We start from the raw sequence: 25,185 nt of genomic DNA, 5'->3' as shown, positions 1-25,185 counted from the left end.
AACTTGTTCACTGTTCTAGTTCTTTGAATGTGAAGGCCTTTATTTGGCCCCTGAACAGGAACTTTGGCCCCAATTGTCACCCCGCCCAAAAAAAAGGATTTGATATTGATCCTTCCACTCTGAGAATACAACTCCAACGCTGAGTCTGAAAGGATGTGTAGCTGACAAGAAGAGAAAAGGAAGCAATGAAAAAAGAATTGCTGCAAATCAAACATAGAAGTTGCTGGTGTTGTCAGAACAATGGACTGACCGTCCCAGAGTCCAGAACTCAACAGCACTGAATGTGCTAGGAATTACTTGGATCAAGAGAAGCAGGAAATGACTTCTGAGACTGAACTTTGGAGGTGTGGAAAAATATTCCAGCAGATTTCTCTGAAAAGCTGAAGGCAAGTCATCTGAAAAGAATGGCAGCTGTGGTCTCTGCATATTAATGTACACAATAGATGAAAATATTTGACTAAATGGAAATATGGAATAATCAAAAGGATGTTTTTTTTGATGGGTGCTCTCAGTTGATAGGTTATGAAAAGCCCCTTTGCATTATAGAACGGTGACAGGTGTTATTTGCCATTTTTCTCAAGAACTCTGGCCTTTCTAGAAACATTGATGAATGCAGGCTGTTGAACAGTGCCAACAAAGTAATTGGGCTCAGTTTACATCTTGTGTGTTATGCGTGCAACACAGCATTGTTTAAAAGTACCTACCATCACAAAGCCATTCGTGATTGACGATCATGTGAAAACTCGCCTGGCAAGAAATAAAATAAGGCCTTGTGCTTTGGGCAAAGAGAGATGTTGGCATGCCACAGCCCTCGCTGTTAATGCCTCTGTGATGTCGAACTCTGCATGATTCAAACGATGTGTTTAAAAACAAGCTCATACACAGACAGACTGGATAGAAGTGTTCTTGTTACAGTGCTGAGGACAAAGAATAACTTCGTTGGAAGCTTAGCCAATTGCCTAATATGTCCAAAACCCCATATTGATCGCAGAGCACACATGAGGTCATACCTAGATGGAGTTGCTATGAATGTCAGCTTATTTCTGAGGTAAACGTGGAGTCTAGGAGGTAAATATAGACCAAGCAAAAGCTCAAGGGACTATAAAATGCTTGGCCGTATCTCCCTTGTTACAAAATTATGGATAAGTAGAGAGATTTTTAACTGTTTACTGCTTCCAAACTGTGGGAAAATGCTCTATTTCATCTTTACTTTGTGACAAAGTATGGTACGGCTCCTATTTCATCAAAGGTACTTGAGCAAAGCAAATAAATTATCATTTCCCTTCAGTGGCGTTCGCCTGATTTATTTGCAGCAGTTTGAATATTGGGTGTTTCTCCATTCTTTCTAATGCTGCCAAGACACACACACACAGACATTCTCACACACACACACACACATTCTCACACACACACTGGAGAGAATAACTCCATACGATTAACACTCAAATACACATGCGCGTAGACTCCCCTCCCAACCCCACTCACACTCTTATCTCTTTGAGAAACTATGCTGGGGATTTCTGTCTGAAAAGTTGGCAAGATTGAATTCTTTAAAGGGCCCATATCATGGAAACTGACTTTTCATTTTCTTTTTAAATAAAAATATTTCTATGTAAACACAGCTAAAGTTTCTGTAGTCTATAAACAAAATAAGCCACAAACACAGCCCATTCTGAATTCATTGTTTTTGTGATATCACAAAATCCAGGTCATTTACATGCATACATATTCAGTCCACAGCAGTCTAGCCTCACCCATTAATACTGAAGTTATAAGGAGGGATTCAGCTCAGAAGCACAATATAGGTCAGCCAGTCAGAACTAAACTCTACACAGGCGTAGTAACAAAAGGCAGCCTATTTAATTCTAAGGGATAAAAAGAGGTTGAAATGGTCATATAAAAATATTTATGGCTGTATTTATTTCATAAACCCAGATAAGTGTTATAAGTGGACCTTAGAGGGAAAATATAAGATGCAAGGAAAATGTAGGATATGTGCTCTTCAAATGATGTGTGATGTTTGGAACATGGCACTTTAAGCTGTTCAAGCCTGAAGCAAGTACTGACAACCAAAACAAGTAGAAGGCCAGAATTAGGAAAGTACTGTATGAGTGTGTATTTTCAGTTTATAATTACAGAACCACTTTGGCCTCGGAGGACACACTGGTTTTCAAGATCATTCCAGACTTATGACATAAGCCTTGTTATTCAGTAACTACATGGACTTCAGTGCGAACTGGCTGAGCAATTCTTATGTTATAGACTGAAATAAAGGCTTTAGATCTTACAGGTTACTTCAAAAAGCTTAGCTCAGTATCTAAGGTGTCTCATGCTGTCCCTTTGCAGTCCCTCACAAATACATTGGATTTGGCAAGGGAATGCAAAATCATTGCAAGGAATGAAAAATGATTACAGGTGAACACAAAGTCATTGTGAGTGAATGTAAAGTCATTGCCAGTGAAGGCAAAATGATTGCAAGTTAACAAAAATGATTGTGAGGGAACACAAAATCAATGTGAGAGAATGCAAAATTATTGCGAGGCAAAGCAATATCATTGCAGGGAATGCAAAAGGATTGCAAGTGCACACAAAATGATTGAGAGTGAGCGCAAAGTAATTGCGAGTGAATGCAAAATCATTGTTAGCAAGCGCAAAATCATTGCAAGGGCATCCAATACCATTACCTTTTATTTATAAACCATGGGCCCTTAGAGGCTCCGTAGCTTCCAGTGTCATCAGTTAGGTGGGTATTTTTAGGACACTTTTGTTTCACTTCTAAATCCATCCTGAATAAAAAAAAAGAGTTCTCATTTATTTCCCAAAAGATATTACAGTGTTTAAAGTGCTTAACCAGACCGCCGACCCCCTTTTCTCTCCAAGACTAACATTTTCTATGATCACTACTGACAGTGTGGCCTTTTCTTTCTGAGGCCTCATGAAGAATAACCAAAAAAGGGCATTCAGCAAGTCAGCCTGGCTGCTTCCTCCAGCGCCCCAAAGCTTTTAATGCGTTGGTATTTGAACTTTTTCTCTCTTTTCTGTGCCAGTCTGACGCATTGGTACTTTAATTGCTCCAAAAAAAATTCTGGCCGGTTTTTTCCTTTGGCAAAAGAGAGGCGAGCCCACCGAAATCTAAGCGTCGTGAAGCAGCTGCGTGTGACCGGTGCTGTAAACTCAAGAGATGGAGCAGTTCGAGTGGGAGGAGCTTGTGTTGAGGGCTGAACACTGAAGACTCGTTTCCAGCGAAGAGCCACTCCGAGTCCAAGTCTGAGCCGAGTCCACTTGGAAGCTCTGGCGATTTCCAGCCCGTCCACAAGTCCACGCTAAGTGCAGGTACGTTTCCAGCCTAACGAGTGAGCAGCTTCACAGTTCTCGTCACCCAGTGTGTAAAACTGGCTGACCGGCAGGCATCGTTAGGCTGCTAAAGTTCTCCCCTCAGCTTTGAACGGCTCCGTATGTCGCAGGCTGTTAATGAGCGTGTTTACATTACGGTCAGTTTTATGAGCTTTAGGTGCTGCTGCTCAGCCTCTGATGCTGAAATGGGCAGCTTTCTGTGCGGCGAGCCACTTTGTTAAGTAGTGCTAACGGTACAGTTGGGCTGTATTTTGAATCTGAACGAATTAAAAGCGTCGTTTTCTTTTCTCTTTTCTTTTTCGTCCAGCTAGCCCTTTTCCGAAATGCTCGAATGGAAGTGAATGGCTCTGTTATGGTTCTCCTCTCAGAGAGCTTTAGCTGTGGTTATGAACGAGGCAGCAACTTGAAGGTTTTTTTTCCAAAACCATCTCAGAAGCTGAACTAAACAGCATTTCTGTCCCAGCCCGAAAGAAATCACTTTAAAAGTTTTTTTTTCTACTTAAATACAGTGTCCTTGATATGCCTGCAGTCCCACAGTCTCCATTCTAGTTCTGTCAGTTTTGTCTCTTTGTATTATAAGTGCAGCTAACATCTCATGTTGTGGTGGATTTTAATAGCCTTTGTTTTTATCTCTCTAGTTAAACTCTTATCCCCACGGATGCTGCAACACTAAGTAAGGTTCTCAGTAGCATCGTCTATGGTGTTTTTTCTGGCTGCCTGGCTCTCCTCTTTCTCTTCCCAAAATATTTGTGGTGTGCTGTTGCCAGTCACGAACATTCTTGCATTGTTTCATCTGTTTCTGTTGTGGGATTGTGGACGGGCAGGGGGTGGAAGACAGAGGGGGGTTGCTTTGCTAAGTGAATTCTCTCTCTCTCTCTCTACTGAACAGGGGAACCAGTGGATTTCAGTAAGATCACTGACTGTCCCAGGATGTGCCATTGGCCTCTGTCCAAACCATAAAGCAGTATAGTCACCAAGTGCACTGTATTGTCCCAATCTTGAACTATGTGTGCTTTTTGCACTTTTAAAGAGCAAGGTCAGCATGAATCCATGCACACCACTGATGACATCCGTTTGAATCACTATGATGTTCAGAAGGCCCTTAAGTTTTTGATCCTGCAGTGGTTTTGCTGTTTTGCCCAGTGATGGTTTTTGCCCCAGGCTTGGCCGGTCTCAGCTGGCCCCAGAACATGTTGATGTAGAATGAAGGTAGCTGTACAGGCTTTAGAGCTTTGAGCAATGAGGCAGGCCGGTAATTGGCCACGAAACTGGATCTGATAACAGTGTGGTGTTTGGAAAATATGAGGGGAATGCCCTCGCCTTATAAGGAACAGATTGAACCTGGTGACAGACGATTGGAATAGCCTCTGGAATGCAAAACAGCACCATTTTCTTTCTCTTTGACCCTCTCTCTCTAGCTCTCTCTCTTGCTCTCTCTCTCGCTCGCTCGCGGTCACTCTCTGTAATGTGAGGGCGAGTGGAGCCCAGAGGAATCTGGAGGTAATTCTGCACAGTGATAACAAGGCTTTGGCATGGGCCTGACCAGAGCAGGATGTAGAGAACACTGCCCTGCGTTTCCGGAGCGCGGCGGCCCCTGTGCCCAGACTGGAAAACAGGCCTGCAATGCTAAGATTGACCTAGGAGCAGAGCAGAGGGGTGGACTTCACCATGCTGATGGATAGATTGTTTGCCTGACAGCTGGGCCAGTCTCAGAACCAGCCCATGCTATTCTCCTCTGCCTGATCTGGTTTAGTTTGCTGTAACAGATATTTCCAACTGTGCAGAATCTATTGGAGTGTTATGTTTGCCGCAACTCCGTTTTGATTCTGTAAATACCTCAAAACATGTAATTACAGTGTCGGTCAATGGCACTGTAATAAGCGAGTTCATATTAGATAGGTTCTCATTAAATGTGCAAAACACTTTTCCTAATTTCAGGCTCTGAAGAGCTGGAACTCTGCATGGTGATCTTGAAAATATCCTTGAAAGGGAGACCCAGATGTATGCATATGAGAAGAACCCAAATGCACAAGCTAAACTACTCTTATATATTATTGGCTTGCATTTTCTCAGCCCAAGAACGCCTTTCCAAATGTATCCTTGTAAAATAAGACTGAAAAAATGTTTACTTTGGACGAGTGTCGTGAAATGTTCAATTAACTTTCAGTTACAGTGATTGACGGAGGGGAGAAACCTCAAGAGATGCAGCCCTGCGACTCAGAACCACATCATGTTCCAAACCAGCCCTCCTCCGCTTTGAATCTGATAGCATGTAATTTGAATGCACTAGGCCCAGAACCACACGGCCAGTTGTGTAACCCACTGAATTTTCAGCTGCTTTCAAGACTTTGAGATACTTTAACCAGTTGTGACGATTGGAGAAAACACGACAAAACGGACATTCTTCGCTTCCGAGGTCAGAGCCATCTGAAACTTTAGCCCATGTATATTTAGGTCCTTGCAAATAACTGCCTTACAGATGTTTGGTAGTAATATTTAAATCTGACTTGCCTCCATTTGAAACCTGTCCTCGTATGGCAGGCCTTTCTCTTTTTTGTAGAAATTTGATGTTACGGTCCGTTTGTTGTTCTTCGTCGCGGTGGCAGATTTCAGTGGAAAAGCTGGATCCTGGAAGCCAGAGTTGGACCCAGGTTTCATAGCTCCTAAAACGAGAGGCTTGCAGAGGGCCAGGGCTGCTGATGTGTGAGGATTTCTCTGGGGTGATGGATATTGCTGATGGATGCGTTCTCCTCGCTCCATTGCCCAAGGGCGCAGGCATGTTAGATCAGCTACTGAAATAAATCCTCTCTGCAGTGGATGAACCATCAAAGCTCAAGATTTAACCATTTTTTTCGTCTACATGCTGGCATTGTTCATACTTCTCTGTAGCCTCAGAATGTTGGTAGTTCACTTGTGAAGAAAAATGTTGGATTCCTTTGATGCATTCCCCTTGGCCCCCTGAGACCCATATGGTCGAACCTGACACTCCAGTCGTTATGTTAACATTTATAAGCCAATATAATGGCTGCCCTTCTAAGAAACCTTATAGTATTGTCCAGAAACCTTATAGTATGTCATCACCCAGAGATGCTTGATGTCAGGTTCCCAAATTGACAGACCGATAAAGTAACATACCACAGAGGAACAGTATTTTTTTCCCCTCCTCTAGGCTTCTTCTCATCTGATAAAACAAGCACAGGAAATATCTGAGTTGAGTCCATTTTCCCTGGTCTCACTGTTCCAGCCTCTTCCCCATGGGGATCACATGCTCAGCCCAAGGGCTCTCTGCTTCACACACCACTCCTCTCCAAGCCCAAACTAAACAAACACGCCTAATCAAGACATGGCCAATATGTCCGCTTGCCAGGCCAGTGGAAATCACATTAAAGGTCTCATTAGAAGCGTGATTTGAGGAATTAAGGGACACATATAGATTGAGTCATGATGCAAGACTAAAAGCATGCGTGAAAAACGTAATCAAATGCAGTGTGAGGTCGTTCAATTCACTTTAATTTAGTATTACTGGTGCTTTTTACAGCAGACATTGTCACAAAACAGCTTTACACAAATATATGTCAAGGGGCAAGTCTACACTTAAAATGAAAGGTGCCAAAAGGGTTCTCGGAGCGATCCCTTAAAAGAAGTGCTTTAGTTCCTTAAAGAACTGTTCAGTGGATGGTTCTTAAAGGAATTTGCAACCACTGGGCCAACAACAAACAAAGGGAGTTATAGTCTAACTGCTGAAATTCAAAATATAAATTGAAAATTATATTATTATTGTTAATGTATTTAGTTTTATTGTATTAAGAGCATCACCCCTGTCTTGGAGGGGTTTGTCAAAAGCATTGTGGCTGTAGTTCAGTCTGTGCTGTTAAAAGACTTTGATAAATGAGTGCATGTGTGCATATGATGTGCATGCAGAAAATCTAGTAAAGTTTTAAGTTTTACCTAAAACTGAACAGTCAGGCCAGGAACAACCTGGGAACCTTTCATTTTTAAGACTACAGGGTGATAGTACTGGGGTAAAACTCGTTAAGAACATGAGGAAGAAACCACAAGAAGAACCAAGACTCAAAAAGGGAAGCACAGTCCTTATTTTGTTGGAGCAGAAATGCAGAGAACAGAGAATGTAGTCTGTGCTTGTGTGTATGTGTGTGTGTGTGTGTCTGGTAAGTGTTTTAATTTGAAGCGTTATTATGCCACACAGTTTGGCATTTAGCTTTAGCTCTTCCAGTGTGTGTACAATTGCTTTAATAGAGCCAGTCTGGCTCAGGCAGCCTGCAGTCTGCTAATGGGGAGCAGTAGTAATTGTTTAGGAGTGACTTTATAGAGTGAACTCGCTTCTCCTAATCAGAAGCATATTTATGCGTTAATATATGAGCCTCGGAGGACTCTTCAGAAATGTGCTGTAGGCACTGCACACATGCCCCCCCCACCCCACCTCACCCCCCATTCCACTTCACATGTCATTGCTTCATTCAGAATGAGGCAATTAAATCTTAGATCTAGGTCTACCATGGCAAGTCACACAGGATTCCCCCATAACCTGTGTCTGTCGTGTGTTAAATATGTCTTGACACACTTATGTAAGTGCCACAACAAGCTTTTTAGACTTGTGGCTTGTCAACACCGTAAATCTGGCGGCTTGTATTTGCAACATCGACACAGGATACAGAGTAATTTGTCATATAGCGAGATGCATGCAAACAAAGTGACAATGTGGAAAAAATGGAGCACTATTTAGATGGGATTTAGGATTTACCTAGGGGGACGGGGTAATGTAACTGTACTGCAGAACATCCTTGAAGTTAATGACCAATTCATATAGGATAAAATATTGGTGCAAATTGGGGAGATGGAAATGGCTGCTTGATTTAAGTCAACCCAAAAAAGTTCCATATGTAATATGTTAAGCTGCCCACAAGTTGAAAAGCCAGCCAGACATTTAGCTTTACTAATCATAGCTACATAATACTGGCTGTCCTAAGTGAATGTGCCGTTAGCAATGTCATTAGCTTAGGAATTTACTGCCACAGTCGGGATTGCATTTTAAAATGGGCCTTTTTTGGTCATTTTAGGTGTTCAGTGTGGTACATTTGACGTAGGATAACACATATGAGCGTGGATGGTACACAATAGAAGTAAATGCTTCACTGAGTGTCTCCATACTTAAGAAAAACCATGAAAACTCATTTTCCCAGAACATGGTGGAATATTTATCAACAGGACAATTTGTGCAGCATTAATATAACCTGGGTTTACTTCTTCAGTTTGTTTTATAGTAGGCAAAAGCCGTGGGAATGTTTACTGAGATTCGGACAGGACTAAAATAACTGAGAAACACTGGTAATTATTACATTACCCCAGCTCCCCATGTAAAATTAATCTTGTGTGAGAAGAACTTAAGACAGGAGCAGCAGATGCAAAGCAAGGTGAACAATATTTTATTACAGCTTACAATTTACAATGACCTACAAAGATAATCACAACTCACCTGCCCATCCTCTGTCCTAAGAGGTTAGAGTAGTTTTACAGAATGTTAGCCAAAATTTCTTTTGACCTAATGAGAAACTATAGCTCACAACTCGACTCACAAAACATTTAATTTAGAGTATGCTATTAATTTCAAATAACATTTGTATACATTTGAGAGGTCGTTCTGGTCAGATCTGGTGTCATTTATTTGTCTTAATGATGTAAGCATAGAGGAAACATGCATTTATGAGGTTGGATAAGATTCTTCTTCTGGAAAACTTGTCTCAACAATTGCTAGAGAAGAAAGCATTTGTGGGCGGAGCATAGACAGACCAAATACTAACTGTCGGCAAAGTTGAGTTATGAAAATTGTCAAAATTGAGTTATAAAACCTTTTGTCAATAAAACGTTGACTTTACAGCAGAAGAAATAACATTCTTTACTTTTAATGTAAGTCAATGCAACAAAGTAATTTTGGACAATTTCTGTTGATCCGTTCTTTATGAAATTTTGACACAAAGCAAAGAGCAGCTGTCATTTTCAAGTTATTAAAAAAAGGACAAATATAAAGATACGTTATTGGTCCTGCAAAGGAAATTCATCATTTTGCTGCCTAACTATGCCCAATCTGGGAGCAGCACAGCACCACCTGGGGCTGTGGGGGGATTAATGCTTTGCCCGAGGGCACAATCAGGTATACCTAGTCAGTCATGGGATTTGAACATGCAACCTTCCATTTGATGGCTCACCTCTCCTACCACTAGGCTACCAGCCAAGGTGTTGTTTTTATACTGACGATGTATATCCAGGCACTGTAATTCATCAGTTTTGTTTTCCTATGCAGTTCCAGGCAGCTAGGAGAAAATCAGTGGTAGAAATGGATTCTCTGAGCGTGCTGTGTAATCAGGAGAGCTCTTCTGGGAGAACGACTGGCATAGAGAGCCTCTTACCTCATAAGAAACGTGCTAGAAATGACTCTGTTACAATCACTCAGGCTGTTATTAAACAGCTCAGGTCTGGCTTTCTTAAAGGGGATTTTATTGGCCTTCAGCTGCAGTTCAAACACAGGTTGACTCAGGCTGCTCACTACACATCACAGGCGCAACCACTCACAAGTAGCAAGCAGCTATTCAGGGTATTTATTTTGCTACTGATGCCATCAGTCAGCGAAGACATTCATGGGCTGAACTGAATCTGCTCCTCAGTCGTACTTAAGCTGACAGAATGAGGATAATCAGACGGCAGATTTTCAGCTTTTTCAGCTGGTTACAAGATTACCTCACAAATATGCAGGCGCTAGAATTGTGTCAACGGCTGAGCAGAACCCAGAAGCCGCTTTGCTGACGCATGGATCAAAACAATAGCGAGGTCATCATGGCCTGTTTGTTTATCCTGGTCTTGGCATGGTAAACAGCAATTTGGCTAATGGAGACAGAATTCACTCTAATTGGAGCCATGTTCTTATTAATGACTGAAGAGCTTGGATGCTATCAAGAGATGGCAAATACCAGTAGAATATGTGTCTGTATGGAGAATAAGCTGGATGCTGGATGTGGTGTAACTATGTGTGTGTGTTTTCCTACATTTTTGGGCCATTTTCTTGACTTTGTATTTGGATGGCAGTGGCATCACAGTGGATCACACATTGTTTGCTCTTCAGTGGGCCAAACTGGTATTTCAAATTCTTAAACAAAAAAATCAGCAGCCTACTTAAGTAACATGATAAAATAAACATAATAATATTGGCTATTTAGCCCAGAGTCATGCATAATTAAGCTATGATAGGTGTAGTAGCAGAGTACACTTACCTAACTCCTATTATTTATGCCATAAAATTGCATCACTGGTTGGCCGTAATTAAGATTGTAAATCTGCTGACTCCAATCTTGGCTGATTCCAGTCGTTCATTTCTACGCTGTTTCTGCTTTTTTAGAAAACCACATATTTACCGATAAATTTAGGGTTGTACTTTGAAATCTGTATTATTATTACATATTGGCGTTTACATAATCTGTCACGCAAAAACCTTGTAGCTAAATTGGTCTACTTTTTTGCATAATTTGGAAGCCAATATCTGCTATTTTTTATGCACATATCTGCCAATCCCAGTGTCAATACACAACATTCATAAAATGCAGAAATTGGGACTAGATACACCAGCATTATTCATATATATATATATATTTTTTTTGTGTGTGTGTGTATATATACACACACACATGTAGAAATTTTAGCACTAAACATCACCTAAACATTCTGCAAATCTAAACATCTCTTTTAATTTTTTTCAGCAAATATATAGCATTATTATGACCTATACATATTTACACATATATAAAAAATATGAAATGTATGTATGACCATATATCCTAACACTGTAGAAAAACAAACCGTGTGTGTGTGTGTGTGTGTGTGTGAGTGAGGAGGGGGGTCATGTCGCGCAGCCTGGCTGGCCTCATTAAAGTCTGATTTAATGAATATAGCAGCGCCATAGAGAACAATGGACTCTTGTTACAATAGCGTCTGCTGTGCTGCTCTGTGTGTATGTGAGAGAGAGAGAGAGAGAGAGAGAGAGAGAGGGTCCTGTGCCACTCAAGCCTATGACACATGTCTGCGAGACCACCTTGGATAATAATAGCCCTCCATTAGTTCAGGTTCAACTTAATGATCAGTAATAGCGTCCCAGCCGCCCAGACTTGCCTGAAATGCAATAGTCAGTCAGTCAAGCTCTCTGTCAACAGAGCCACACACAGCACTTTAAATGGCTGATTGTGTGTGAGTGGAGGTGTGTGTGTCAGGGGGGAGAAGCAGGTGTATAACTGGAAGTAAGATGGTGGGGTAAATGGCAGACAGCAGAAAGCAGTGTGGCTTTCATCATGCTCCCCTGGTAGTGGGTTTCATACACTAAAACTCAGTTCCAGTTTGGCCATTAGCTATAATCAGAGAAATGTACACATATACTCAGCCGATATTGAATTAGTGTACAGTTTCATGCTTGTCTCAGGATTATGTTATTTTAGTTAAACCAAGGATTACATAATATTAGAACCATAAATGAAATTCATAAGAAATATTCTTTCTGGATTTTTTCATAGTAAATGATTATATCGCATGAATGGTAAAGGTAAAAGGATTAGATTTAAAGAAATGCATAGAAGAATTGTTCAAGTGAAGCAAGAGACCCAAAATGAATCCCTCATAGGAAGAGCATACAGTGCATAATAAATGTGTGTGTGTGTGTGTGTGTGTGTGTGTGTGTGTGTGTGTGTGAGAGAGAGAGAGAGAGAGAGAGAGAGAGAGAAAGAAAGACACACAAAGAGATATTTTTTTATGCAACCACAGGCAGTCACAGCTCCACTGAAAGAAAGACAGCAAGCTTTCATGAATTACAACCAACAGCAATACATTGCTAAATAGGCAGTTACTGGGACATGATTTTGTATAGAACAATCCGCTGATATTGTTAGTCATTGTCAGAAGATAGTAATAAAAACCTTTTGGGCCATTACTAACATCAGTAATAAAAATAAATATAATAAAGCAAAACCTCAGGAGGCTGTACTTTACAGTGATTTTCCTACAGTTAAGGAATGTTGTATTATTGTACCAATGGATTATATGTTGATTATTAGTTATGATTATTGGTTATAAAACTGTAGCAAAACAAAAAAATGATAAAATACATCCTCATGCTTATTATTCCGTAACTACATACTTAAAGGGGAATTTCACCACTTTTTAAAATTCATTTAATGTTACATGATTCATTGTAGAGAAACTTACTGACTCAGGTTTCTTTACAGTGGTGTTTAAGGAGTTAAATGTGTTCATACAAATAATAATCACTAGAAACATTTCCTACACCCAACCCTGTAGCTTATCCATAGTAGGTTATAGTTGCCAAGCAGCATCCCACAGATTACATTGTAAACAGCACAGCGATTTTAGTAGTGCATTTTTATAGAATTCTCTTGATGTTTGTGTACATTGGTTATTTTACAGCAGCTTCAAATGTGGCTTAGCTAATCAGGTCTTAGGACTATAATTTTCTGTTATGTAATAGATCATTTGTAAAATGTAGACATAATGCTGGGTTGATAACAGATCTAGCAGTGGCAGTTTGTCCCCTTTTAGGTTTAATCACTGCTTAAAGAAGGCAGCCTGTGCACAGCTACAGGGTTCAGAACATGGATCAATTCTAGCTTTATCGTAGGTGCATGCTAAAATAAAACCACTTCGCTGATTTCGCAGCAGTTACTAAAGATCCCTATCACCTTTTTGTATGTGATGCAGTAAATACAGTATGTACGCCCACATTTCTGCCTCGACAGCAGCCTCCTTTGTGCCTCAGAGGGGGTCACGCTGTAAGCAGTGCCCATAAACACTGGCCCACTGCCTTGCTAATAATAATGGCCAGCATAAATATGAGCAAAAGAGCAGGGCTGTGCTAGCGTAACGGGAGGAGCGGAGAGAGAGGCTCGAGAAAGGGTTTTCCATTTACGCAGGAATGTGTGGTCTGAAGGGCCACACAGCACAGCAGCGCTGCATATCCTCCGCAGCCGACGCACACACGTTTCATGCAGAGGTTTCATGCAAACATTCCTGAACTTGTGAGAGCCTTCCTACATTGTGTACATGCCTTGGAGACATGATTAATGTAAGGCACGTTAGCCGTGTTTGTTTTAGGCTACACGATAGAAAACTGGAATGCTTCTTTTGTGGTTCTCCAGAGCCATGCTTGTCCACTTCATGCTAGAATTCGGGAAGGAATAATGGTAGGAAGTGGTCTCGTAGCAGGATGGGGCTCTTAAAAAGCCTCTTTCTGGTCACACTCCCCAGTGCTGTCATCAGTCTGATTGTTTTAAGTTGTTCCGGCCCATCACTGACTGAAGCTGTGAGCGGTGATGCTGATCAGTGGATTTCCCAGCCTGCTTTGAATCATGGTTTGCACTCTTTTTCCACTGTCTGTCAGTCAATACAAGAAGCTCCTCAATGGTGTTGCTAAGCTAAAACTAACATCAGTTCACATCAGTTCAATAGAGGTATTAGTATTGGTAAAAGTGCTTAGTATTGCTAACAAATGAAAGCGTGTCATTGTATTAAGACTGGCATGGTAGGTTGTGGCGGATGTGTTAGGACAAGTTGAAATTAGCTTGTGCGTTAGATTGGGACAACTGGACCTTCGTAATGTTGAAGGTGCTAATAAACTGAAAATGGAAACTTGGTCATGTTAATGAAAGGCATATTGTTAGCCACTCCTTATTTTTACTATATCAAAAAAACGATTGAATTGAGAGACCACTCATCATATGTGGAACTGAATAATACATTTTGTGAATCATTACACCCTGACCAGTTAGCATGAACTTGTTTGCATAAAGCTAATGGCTAACGTTTGTCTAAAGCTAACTACTACTGCTATCTTTCAGCATTATCAGTTAGCATTTTGTGAAGAAATAGGCTACTTCCTTGACAAGCAGTTAGCATTTTGTGAAGAAATAGGCTACTTCCTTGACAAGCAGTTAGCATTTTGTGAAGAAATAGGCTACTTCCTTGACAAGCAGTTAGCATTTTGTGAGAAAGTACTCATATAACAAGTAATCAGCTCTTTTAGACAAGATGTCAGTCAACTCTCACAGACTGTGGTCTGTGTCTTTACTCAGAAAAGAATGACGCTGTTTCTTTTCCTGAGAGGTTCTAAAATGTGGTGGCCCAGCTTTGGACCATTCTCCTCCACTCTGCACAACGTCCACGCACTGAGGTCATCAAGCTTGAGGCCTAATCTCCTCTTGCCTGTCTCTCCTGGGGAATGTGCTCCCCCTCTTTTCTTCTTAGAGATCTCTTGTCACGTAATACCCTTGAAATTCTCTCACATGCTTCGACACAAAAACACATTCCATTGTCTGATTTACAGAGCTCCGTTGCACTAAATAGATATGCTGATGATGATTAATATCCATGCTGGAAGAAAAAGGAGGGGGTTGTCACTCAAGAATGAGGTAGCCGTGGTATTAATTCTCTTTGGGGAGCAAATGTTTTCTCACACTTTGGGGTTTTGTGTGGCGTAAACGAAAGATGTGATAGAAGCGTGTGCCTGAGGGCCGGAGTTTCGAAGCACATGCTCCACACATGTGCTGTGGATGTACGAAACGGAGTGGCGGCCATGCTTCTGGCTAGCATGTTTCCATGTACGGTATGACGGAAGAAGCACACCCTGCTGTGATCCAGAGCGGGGTCTTAAATCACTCTGCTGTTTTTAGCCCCGTCTTTCACTGTTCGATTATTGCTGCTGGGACGCCGTGTATGTATGGTGTAGCTAAAGGATGCCTGTCAGAGGTAGGCCTATTCATCAGGCCCATTTTACAGGGCATCAGGAACTTCTCAGGTTTATGTTGAAAACATTTTTATGTGCCATTAAATGTTCCAGCAGGGAATTTCATATATAGCATGCACTGCTGGCTAATGTTAATTATGAGAGAGGGAAATCGAGCAGCTGAAAGAGCGACTGCTGAGCTCACTCTGTCTGGACTAAATGAGACTCTGTTCAGACTTCATACTGCATGTGGATTCTCTGAAATCAGAGGCTAACTGTTGTGTGTATTGTTTTAAGTGGTTAATTCTATAATCAGTTAATCTATCCACTGTTATTTGGATAATCAGCTAATACTCGCTTTTCCTGGTGAAACATTCATGTCACAGGTTGCAAGTTGAAGCGATTTAAAAATGATCAAAATTGCATGCAGCACATTTTATCGTTCCACTAGTTAATTGTATTTAAATTAAGGTTAAAAGAGATTAAAGAAAGAAAAATGAATAACCTAGCTTGCTAGAGCACAAGCAGCAATCCATGTCATGTTAATGTTAACTAATTCACTAACTAGCTAGATAAACAAATTAGTTTCCAGCAAAAAAGCAACATTATTCCAAGAACATATTCTTTGTTGTATGTTATTGTCTGTGATGTGTTGATTGAAACCAATCAGTAGGAATTATATTGTTCAATATAACCATATAATATATTAGCCTGAATTCCACACTTGTTCATGCTACTGGTCACCCAACATGGCCTTGCTGGTTGGCCAGCATGCCAGCATGCAAACCAGCATTTGGCTTGGCTGCTTCATGCAGTTGAGTTTTAAACAAGTTTCAGGTGAGTTGCAAAAAGCTTTACATTGCAAATTCATACATTTTGCTTTGCATTAATTTCAAGCACTTGAAGTTGCATGAAAATTTCAAAGTGTAAAGCAAGCTTTATTTAATTATGCTTCCTTTGCCCCGTCACTGCACTGTCATCAATTAATGTTCTGTGCTACAAGTGACTTTTTCTTTTATGGTGCAAGAAAACAGTACAAGCTATATCGCCCCCAGTATTTACTGTAGTGTACTGCAATCTGTTAGAATTATTTCATACATCATGTAAACTTTACACTGCATGGTAGTGTGTTTTTTCAGTTTAAGCAAGAAAAAAAACACATTGAGATAAAATGATTTCACCAACTTTGTTAACTAATTGTTACAGTATGGAGGAACTACATTGAAATAATTACCAAAAGAACTCAGCTCCACAATCCTGTCCTCAGTGAATTAGTTTCACTGCCGTATCTGTAAATACTAAAGTGAAAGTGAACATGTTATGAAAGGTCAGTACATGTGTTTTCATGTCATGATTAGCCTACTGCTTCAGTGCCTTCTCACCTCATCTGTCACCAGTAAGCATGCTGAGTAGGCCCATTGATCAGATAGCTGGTGCCTGCAAGGTTGCGTGGTTGTTAGTTTCCCCTCAAGGCCATGCTGCTTGACAGGTTGAATATTTGGACAAGTGTCTCTTTTTCCTTGAGTGTTTTTCAGTTACATAATAGACCGAAGTAGCTGAAAGCTAAAACCACTCCATCTTGAACAAAAATGTCGGGAGTACGAAAAAAGTGGCTTTTTTCTGTTTTTCCAAAGAGCTCATATTTCTCCTGGTGTGGAGAGCATATTTCGAATGGTAGAGTGAAGGCTCTTTGCTCAGTTTGGGACGGCTAGGACACAGTGTGCTCTGTATGTGTGCCATTGTGACACTGCTGTCGTTTGCCCAATGGGCTGCAGATAGAGCCTTCCCTCTCCCACTCGCTGTGGTCAGTGTGTTTGAGTGTGAGGGCTCTATCTTTCTGCACAGCATGTTATAAACCTTCTTTTTTCTGAACTTACGGGAAAGGGAGCTTTTTTTCTTACCATATTTGGTCATGTGGAGCGACGCCAATAGGCAGCAGACGTTTGATGCCGTACTCGCATCATTTTTTTTTTCTCCTCCTCGTTCCTTTTTGCGAGGATCTTGCATGCCAGTACTGGCTGATAGAGGTGCAATCTCTGGAAGCGCATGAGAGGACCATTTAAAACAAGTGTTTCAAAAGCACATAGCGTAAGCCTCATTACATTCTGAGCACTTACACCAAAGGCTGGCTTGCAAAGGAGCACACAGATCATGCCTTATGTATCTATTTTTGTCATGAAGAAGGGGAATATGAGAAACATACAAAAAAGTCAATTCTTCACTGCCGCTCTGCTCCAGGGAATTATGTGGCTTAAGATAATTTTTTATCTTTTGTGGCAGATTTAGCACCTCATATTTTCAGAACAACTAAAGAATAGGCTTTTAGTGTTGTTTGTTTGGTTGTTTGTTTTTCAGATTAGCAGCCCTCTAATCTTCCTAGGGCAGCAGAATACCATAATATGATAGTATTACTACATGTTGTGGTTGAGGTATACAGTACATTAAAAACACCTTGACATAACAGGGATAAAGATTGGCTTGAAACTATTTTTAACTATTTAAGTACTGCAAAGTATCAAAAATTCTCTGTCAATTCTCTGTTCTATTAATGGGCGGTTTATCACGGTATAACTAACCTTTATGATGGTTTTGGTATATATCAGTGTAGTGTAATTATATGTGTTTTTTAATAAAACCATTTAGATGCTTAAGAAAGCTGTTGTAGGCTAACAGCGGTGTATTATTCTGGGATATCACTTCACTTTTAATAAGAACCACTTTAAATACTAGAATAAAATTTGAATTCTTTTTATTTTCCAGAAAGCAAAAATGTAACAATATATTTATAAACCGATGGTGTGCTTGCGCAAGTATGCAGTAGCTTCTCTAGACCTGATCAAATTTTGGCCCACTCTTCTTTGTAGAATCATTTTAATTTCCTACACTGGAGAGTTTTTTAAACAAGAACTGCCCATTTAAAGTCTTGCCACAGCATCTCAATGGGATTCAAGTCAGGACTTTAACTCAGCCACTCCAAAACCTTAATTTTGTTTCTTTTGAGCCATTCAGAGGTGGACTTGCTTATGTGCTTCAGATCATTGTCCTTCTGCATAACCCAAATGCGCTTGAGCTTTAGGTCACAAACTGACAGGCGGACATTTTCCTTCAGGATTTTCTAATAGAGAGCAGAACTCATGGTTCCATCACTTATGACAAGTCATCCAGGTCCTGCAGAAGCAAAGCAGCCCCGAACCATCACACTACCACCACCATGTTTAACTGTCACTATGATGTTCTTTTGGTGGAATGCAGGGTTGGCTGTGTGCCAGATGTAACCCATTTCTTCCAAAAAATTCCACCTTTGACTCATCAGTCCACAGCATATTATCCCTAAAGTCTTGGGGATCAGATTTTAGATTTTTTTTGGCAAATGTGAGACGAGCCGGTGTTCTTTTTGGTGAGCATTGATTTGTGCCTGGAAGCTCTCCCTTGCATGTCTTTTTCCCCAGTGTCTTTGTTATTGTGAAATCCTGTACATTGACTTAAACTGAGGCAAGTGAGGCCTGTAGTTCTTCTGATGTTTATCTGCGTTGTTGATACGATCTTGGTGAAATTTTGGTAGGCAAGCCACATCTTTGAACCACTGTTCCAAGTTTTCTCCATTTGTGGATAATGGCTCTCACTGCAGTTTGCTGGACTCCCAGAGTCTTGGCAATGGCTTTGTATCCGTTTCACTGGTAGATTTCAATGACTGTGTTTTGCATCTGTATTTAAATGTATTTAGAAACATTTAAGTTTGACAAATATGCAAAAGAAAAGAATATATTGAGAAATACCTTTTCACAGCATTGTATCTCGCACTAATATGTCGTTCAGTACCAATTTTCAATACCTAAATAGTCTTGATGTGAGCCAATAGGAATGCTTGTACCAAAATCTAAAGTTTGGATTAGCTTGTCTAAATTACATTCTGTAAGCATTTTGTCAACAGCACATCACTTGATTAGTCTGCCATCATTTACAGACAGTTAATGTACCCACTTCCAGCAATTTCTGTTTAAGCCACAGCCAATTCAGGTTTATGATTAAAAAGAAAGACAAATAATAGCATGTTTTGGGAATCAGCATCAAAATCAAGATGTTAAATTGTTACCAAAAAAAAAAAACATTTTACAGCACACTGTCAAGAGTTTTTATAATTAAAAAAGCTTGTTTATATCAATTTTTCTTGTTTATGTCAAAACTGCGATAACAGTTAACAAACGATCGATTGCACAGCTCTAAATTTTACTAATGAATTGAGTTCAGACAGCTGCTTCTTTCAACATCATATCATCAAGTACTGTATCCATTCTGGAATGCCAGAGGTCTGGAAAGTCGTAACATGATTACTTACTTATGACAATGTCCAGATCGTTGCGGTTGCAGGACACTTTGCATACTGAAACATCTGAGGCTTATTTGATGTGCATGCAGGTAACAGTCAGAAAGTGATTCACTGAAAGCCTGTGCGGTGAGGAATGTGATCCATTGTCTGGGAATGCGGTCTCAATTTTCACTCTCAAAAGGAAACGCAATGGCCACGACTCTTCGAATTTCCTCCATTCATTAAACTTGTGGTTTCGATTAAGATAAAGAATTGATTAATGGTATTGATTTGTCTGTCGGTGCTGATGACAGGTATGCCCATTCAGACAGTGGAATAATAATGGTGACTTATAGTGTTATCATCTTAATGTTTTTATTTCAGGCAAGTTTACATGTCCAGAGATTGTGCAATTATGACATAACAAAACACTCAGTGAGCCTGAAGGCCTGTCATGGTGAAATACAGATTTGTTTCCATGTGAATATACTTGGAAAGCAAAGCTAGACAGCTGGAGTCATTTTAGGACTTTGTAAAAAAAAAAAAAAAGGTGACTGCTTGATCATGTGTTACTATCTGAAAGACATTTCTTATTCAAATGCCATAGTTCATAAAATGCAGAGTAAACAGTTTCACAAAATTCATTTTTGTGATTGAACCAGCTGATTTTAAATTGTGAATTACTCAAGATTAAAAAATCTCATTCAGAAAAACAAAGCAGTGAAGAAAACAGACTTGGCCGTTCCTTTACTCCTTTCCTTTCCACTCTTCTCTTTTTCTCTTCGCTCTACTCCTCTCCTCTTCTCTCTTCTTCTACTCTACACTTCTCCTCTTCTCTCCTCTGCTGCTTGGTGGAGCCAATTTGTTCAGTGACACCAGTGGAAAGCAGTCACTGCACTGCCTGCCAAAAACTCCACTGGATTTATGGCTGTACATCCTGCTCTTTTTCTCCGTCTCTCTCTCTCTCTCTTTCCTCCTCTCTTGCTCTAGTCTGATGCCCCAGGGCTGTAAATGTGCTGATGCATCATCAGTGGGAGCAGCGCATGAGCCGAGCTGTCTCTTGTGGGGAATCATATGAGTCTCCGGCGAAATGACCACCGCCAAACAAATCCCCCTGTAATGACAGATGGTACAGCCCTCCTCATTATCAGCAGGCATGACATGAAGGGTGAGATGACCAGATATAAGGGTTGCCATCAGAGACATTATCAGAGGAGGAGACACATAACGTATTTTGTCTTGTATGACTGAAAATATCTATACAGAGACGTTACAAGGATAGCTGTAAATATCTTGGTGCCGACTTAACCAAACCAAAAAGCCAAGCAGCTGTAACGTGCATCAGCACCGGTGGGTGAAGGGTGTCTCTCTCCTCTCTTTTTTATGTCTCTGCTGCTCCAATAAGCCTTTGAGACTCAGCAGGTCCCATTACGTCCTGCATATAAACACAGCTGGGAGATAATGATGGCTGTAGGCCTGTCACACGCTGTGTAGTTTTACTGCACATGGACCAGGCCTTTGCGTTGGAGCTCTGCCACCGCCACTGCCGAGACGCCACTGGCCTGAGATCTGCCTTAGTGGCTCTCTTAAATCTTTCATCCAAGCTGATGAAAAAATACACACCAAGGCAGCTGTTCTGAGTTCAGCCACAATGGAGTGCTAAATGGCTCACAAAGCATCTCATCTATAGCTGTAATATTGCATTTGCATTACAAGCCCTACTGCTCAGTTCTGAATTCTTTGCTCAGATCTCTCTGTCTGTTCACATAATCTGTCATTAGTGTGAAGAGCTACGCTGAGAAGGTGTGCAGTTCTTACTATTTTCATCATAGTCACATGGCCATGAATCTGATCTAAGACCACGTATGAAGATGACTCAAATCTGATATGAAAAGGTCAGATTTTTGTGTTCACACAACAAGAAATCAAATCTGTCACATTTAGGCAAAAAATTGGATTAGTGCCACTTCAGCCCTGTAATGTAAACGCAGCCTACCATGATCAGATGTGAGCAGTGACACAGCTCTGAAGTAGAGCTTGAAATATTTGTGTGACATCACTTCTCAAATATTTGCCGGACTTGGGACGGGTTCCAATCTCATTGGACGGGTTCCAGTTTTATACCTTGAGCAGATTTTGGCCCGTGCTTATTCCTGCTTTAGTTTGTTTCCCTGATCAGATAATCCATGATCAGATATTTGGTTAAGAATAAAAGAAGGAAACAAATAGACTTGCTGAAATTAATGTAGGGCCACAGGCTCACTGTTTTAGTTAACACTACTTCAGATGAGCTAATGCAGGCATGTCAGTCTGGGGACCTTCCAGGTCAAAGTGCTGTGGAGACCAGCGTTTAACCTCGTCTTACGCTCTGAATTCAGTTTGTGAAGGGCTAGTTAATTAGTTGATGAGCTGAATCAGTGTGCTTACTGAGGCAGTGGGCTGAAGTCTGCAGTGTTTTGGCCTGCAAGGCCTGCAACCTGACACATGTGAGCTAATGAGTTAAAGTTACAGCTAACTAGTAAAACACGGGATGCTAATGTAGACCTTTGGTCTACTTACAGGATAAGTGTGCCAACATGAAAATTTGTTTCTGGACCAAGCCAACATTAGAGTAGTTAGCCTGCCTGTAAATAAATCTAACAGTAGCCAGTCAAGCCCATTAACACAGTAAAAGTGTGTTTTCTCAGTGATAGTAAAATCTGCAAAATCTCAGCCTTTTACTGTAATTCAGCAATTTCACTATCTTAGCTAGTTGTTCTGACATGCAGCATTTTAGCATAATAATAACATTAACAGCTATTTAAATAAAGGCAAATTTCTGTAAAGTAAAAGTGATCATTTGTTTTAGTGAAATATGTAAAGGGACAGTAACAGTGTTCAGATACAGTATATGTATAGTTTTTACATCGATTTAACTTAAAAAAAAATAGCCACAAGTATGAAATGTAATCATACTTTTACTGTGAAAATACGTTTTTATAGTGTAGATGGTAATGAAGTGTTATTTAATACACTTCCAACTCAGAAATATGAGTAAACTTGCTTCTGTACTGTACTGTTAAAACATACACTTGTCATTGACTGAATTGTTGATTTGTATATTTGCATGTTTCTCCATCTTCCTGTGATGAAATGCAACAAATATGTGAGTAGTGATTTCAGTAGTCAAATAATGACACCTCGAACAGTTACCCAAGAACTTGGAGCTCCCGTGCACATACCTAATGGATTCTCATGTGCTGTGGATTGGGTTGGGAATGTTCTCAGGCTATATTTGGGTTCAGATCAAAATTTCAGGTCTGGTTCATTTGCTGCTCTGAAGCAGGCTGAGTTGTGGACTGTGCAGTGCTTTGACCCAGTGGATGTGCTAGACTATGCAGCAGAGTGGATTTCACTAGCTTGGCTCAGCCTCAGCCCTGAGGGAGCCCCGTTCCTAGCTTCGGCTCTTTGATCTCTTTATTTCATTGGAGTTCATTGAGCGAATAGCACTCAGGGGGAAAGCTTTAGTCTGAGATGCTCTTCCCCCTGCCTGATTGACAGGCTGCTGTGCTCTCTGACTCGCTCGGCAGGTGAGACCGCGCCTCCGCTTCCTTCCCTCAGGGCTTGGCTCCTCATCTCCATATGGCCCCATGTCAGCTTAGGCTTGATTCATGAACACTGATACGCTGCACCCGCCGTGGGCAGCTGCGAGGGCTACTGTATCCACCACCAGAGCTCGTGCTTGATGGATGTGTGCACTGCTTTGTGGAAGTGGAGAAAGGAAACGTCTTCAGTCTTCAGGGGTTAATGAAAGCTTTGATTGGCAGACTTATTGAGCGATGGATGTTGGTGAGTGATTGAAGTCCAGAGAAAGGACAAAGTCTGCATAGCTGGCGTAGCTGCTGCATTTTGAGCTAGTGGGTGAGGTGTGTGTGTGTGTGTGTGTGTGTGTGTGTGTGTGTGTGTGTGTGTGTGTGTTTGAGGCCTTGTTAGGCTGCTGACAGTGCAGATTGTTGGGATGCTTTCTGCACCTGGCTCGGAACACACCTGCAGACTCGAAGACACTGTAACATCAACTCTGCTGAGCTGCAAAAGGTGTACATGTGGTTCCAGAATAAGCAGATTCCTTTAGGAAGAAAGTAGGCCAGACATATTTTGTCTAATGAAATGTTATATTGCACATTCATAGTTACTTTGATGGTTCACTATAGACTAAATATTTATTCAAATTCACCTGAGAAGAGGACTTAAGCATTTTCAACCTAATCTTAATCTGTCACATCTGAAGCATACAGTCCAGTCTCATGCACAGCCATTTTAAGGCATTTTCTAGTACTTGGTAAAAGAATGGCAAACCCATTGACTCAGCACACTTATAATAGAAACCACAGGACACTAGAAACCACTTTTCTTAAAAAAAAAAACCTTAAAACTAAACCTAACCTTAACTGTAGTCCAGATCCTGATATTAACATTGCTAATAGCTAATGTTCACCAGATAGTTTGGTCATTATATAGTTGAATTAACAACTGTAGCAGTTGGAGCTGGAGTTGAAGCTATAGGGGACAACAAAATACAATCTGACCTGTTTTTCCAAAAGTGTTTGAAAATCAGAGAATCTGGGATTTTTTGCATTTAAATCTGGAGAAAAAGGACTTTTAAAGAATTATAAAACCTTTTAAAAACTAAACAAATGTAAAAAGTAAAATGAAGAATAAATATTAGATGTATGATTTCTATGTAACTTATTGAAATTCAAGCACATTTGTGACTGTAAAAAATACAAACATATTTTGAGTCATGCCTTTTGAAGCTTGTGTTAAGATAACTCTCAGGTGGATTTCATCTACTCATCAGAGGATTTTGCACCAATTAGTGCATGCTATCTTAAAAGGGGGCTTATTAAATACTGAAATCAGAAATATAAATATTTTAAAATTCGACTTTTCACTGAAATAGCTATGCTGATAATTTCATTTGTAACAAAAACCTTATTAAATTAAAAAAGAATGCTAAATATAAACATTTTCACTAGTGGTCTCAGACTTCTGGATTGTATAAGGCTGTGAAATCCACTTGCATGGCATTGCATTGATGGCTGCCATTTTGGCCATTTCTGTTTAGACTGAATAACATTCAGCGAGACACAGTTACAGTACCGTGAAATTTACATTACAGCAAAACGGCTTTTAATGCAGCGCCCCTCTGTTTCATGGCCATTTATGATCTCCTTGGCGAGAGATAAACCAGGCCAATAACATGCCTGATGCCAGACGCCCTGCTGCATGTGCAGAGAGAGCGTTAACTACGACTCCGAAGCCGTTTGGTGTTAATGGACCTTTATTGACAGACATGCAAATAGGGGCAGCGGTTTATGTTGGCAGTGCTGTGCCTTTTTCTGGGGAAGTAAATTTAGCCTCTTGCTCGAGTGGTCCAGAAAGTCCGTGCTCCAGAAAGCAGTGGGTGGTAGATCCAAACATTTAGTTATTTAATCTGTTTGGCGGTAGGGGTTGTGTATCACATCAGACTTGGCTGTGTCTGTGGAGAGTACTTCTGCGTCACTATCCGTCCCAGCAGGCTGCAGACAAATTGCTAATGGCTAATTGTGCAGACTGAGTTTGTTGACATTAACATTTCCAATTATCTAATGGGTATGAGGAAATGTTCCCTGCACGAAGGCCGCGTTTTGTTCTGCAGGGAGGCAAGGAAATCTCACCTCAATGTCACTGCAGTGCGACCACGGCTGGAGCGAAGCCG

The 25,185-nt window shown here is 40.7% G+C and overlaps 1 protein-coding gene across 5 annotated transcripts in view; it reads left to right on the top strand.

Moving 5' to 3' along the window:
- The first annotated feature begins 3,182 nt into the window (after positions 1 to 3,182).
- The window catches only part of cald1a (caldesmon 1a), a 62,775-nt gene continuing 40,772 nt past the window's right edge, over positions 3,183 to 25,185 (top strand). For 4 of the 5 annotated variants that reach the window (XR_005130307.1, XM_037538589.1, XM_037538585.1 and 1 more), the window contains exon 1: positions 3,184 to 3,333. The gene's annotated coding sequence lies outside the window, so the exon portion shown is untranslated. Of the gene's footprint in view, positions 3,334 to 25,185 lie in introns of all 5 variants that reach the window. The other variant, XR_005130306.1, reaches the window with a different exon arrangement.

Source organism: Pygocentrus nattereri, chromosome 1 (assembly GCF_015220715.1).
Source record: "Pygocentrus nattereri isolate fPygNat1 chromosome 1, fPygNat1.pri, whole genome shotgun sequence".
Taxonomy (NCBI): domain Eukaryota; kingdom Metazoa; phylum Chordata; class Actinopteri; order Characiformes; family Serrasalmidae; genus Pygocentrus; species Pygocentrus nattereri.
The sequence above is the reverse complement of the archived record's forward strand: the minus strand, read 5'-3'. Positions and strand labels throughout refer to the sequence as shown.